The sequence below is a fragment of the Dermacentor silvarum genome, chromosome 1 (genome assembly GCF_013339745.2).
Source record: "Dermacentor silvarum isolate Dsil-2018 chromosome 1, BIME_Dsil_1.4, whole genome shotgun sequence".
NCBI lineage: Eukaryota > Metazoa > Arthropoda > Arachnida > Ixodida > Ixodidae > Dermacentor > Dermacentor silvarum.
The window spans coordinates 427,674,178-427,676,323 of NC_051154.1; positions in this window are offsets into that span (position 1 = coordinate 427,674,178).

The window sequence follows — 2,146 nt, forward strand, 5'->3', positions numbered from 1 at the left end:
CCCTTATGCCTTTTCTTTGCTTTTCATTCTTTCTCACTCGATCTCTCGTCGTTGTAAATATAATCCGACGCCCTTCAGAAATAAATAAAATTTCAGTTTACAAAAAGCTCTTAATACATAAAGGCTAATGTTGCGTAGATTGGCAGAGCTCTCCGTGTTTTATTTGAATAGACTATCATGGTGTTGTACCACATATCTTCGAGCCTTCATCGCGGTGACTTGAGCTTCCCCGCGTGCTACAGGTGCATAGCACTTATGCAAGACGGGGTGAAGGACCAACCAAAGCCCCAGAGCTAACGACTCGCACGCTCTGCGTGACATGGTGAAAGAGCGCCAACCTCCAGGGACCCATTATTCCTAGAGAGAAGGAATGCGACGCGGGTGACGTCACCACCTGGTCCGCCTTATTCAGTACGACGACGGACCGGCAAGGATGCGTCGGCAGGGGCATTAAGGCCGGACCGGCGCATTGTTAGAGGAGAGAGTCACCACCAGTCGACGTCCTCGGTCTGATGGGATCGGGAAGCTATTTTTCCGTCATTAAACACTGATTGTGTGCTCTTTCTGCTATGGATGCTGTTTCCCTGCGATACGATGTAAATAGTGCGTAATGTCTCCTTTGCTCTCCGTCTACAACCAGTCTCATGTCACTTCGTCTCTGAAGTCGTAACAATGGATACCGAGTGAAATAAAGCAAATAAAGCTGCATCTGCCACTTGAGCTAGGGCCCTTAGAAATTAGTGAGCCGCTGCTTCTTGCACTGAATTCTTGGCTGACATGTTTAAGCGAAACGGATGGTTAAGTGCCACAGGAGTTATGAGGCATGAACACTTTTAAATAAACCTAATGGGCAGTACAATGTTTTTTTCACTTTCACACAAGATACTTTTCCAAGAAATTTGGTATAAACAAGAAAACTTCTTGGCATTTTTGGAATAGCGATCTGACGAGAGCTGTGGTCATGACTTCCAGTTCTCCGCAATTCACAGGATTTCGCATCGTTCCATTTCTTGACTCAGGCCGCCTTGGCATGGAAGACTCCATCTATTTCTCGTCCTTGGTGCAATTAACAGTGTTAGCGAAATTGATAGCACAGTGGAATGCCTGTATATATATATATTATATATATATGGCTTTGAACACATGACACGCCTGGCAGTGTGTGATAAGCGCACAATAAGCATTATTGTGCTTTTGGTCACATTTTATTTCAGGAGGACACACTCAAAGTGGCCCCTAATCGCGTCCATGACTCACTATATTCCATCCTGCAGATTACTGGCGGACGCAGCACTGACTTGAAATTAAATAAACGTGAACTAGTGCGTGTCGGCTACGATATCTGAGGAGCAGACGTTGGCATCCGAGCATACTGGATACAATGGCGTACGAAAGAATGCAAATGACCCATCTTTTGGAACAGAAATGCTGTCATGCATAAGATACTTTCTAAATGCTTTTCCTATGGCATCACACAAAGATTCAGTACAGAGGGCCGTTAAGGGCGCAAAAATCTGCGCATACAAATATGCCAGCGGGAGATTATCGACAAATATTATAATTAGATGAACAGCGTCAATGAGAAAATTGTAGAGCGACATAAGTAACTCCCGATACAGCTGTCTGTTGCTCATACGTGCTACATAAAAGAATTTTTGGAGCGTGAAAGAATGCCCGCGAATACACGCGAGGAGGGGGAGGAGTAGACTTTAATGAAGAGAAGGGAGGAGAGGTCGGCCTGGAGATCGTGTCTCTAGCTTGCTACTCCTCACTGGGGTAAGGGGAAGTGGGACATACAGGGAGAGGTAGGGGCAGGTGATTATGATATCCTACAATGACCTACTATTTACACGCGTTGTCCAATACGCGGTTGTGCACTTTTCACCACTACACGCAGGAGTAGTGTTGTCCACATAGAACGTCATCGCACAAACACATTTCGCACTTTCTTCACTTCAAGTCCTGATTTCACAGGTGCTAAAGACGACCATCTAAGCTCATCTCACACATAAAGTTCAAAAGAGATCTTATTTGAAAAGTGATCTTCCGAAAAGGGGCGGGAGTCCAAACAGTCAACACTACGCTTTAGTATCCTTCGCTCCGCCGCATATGAGGGCAAACGCACAGTATGTGGTCTATTGTCTCG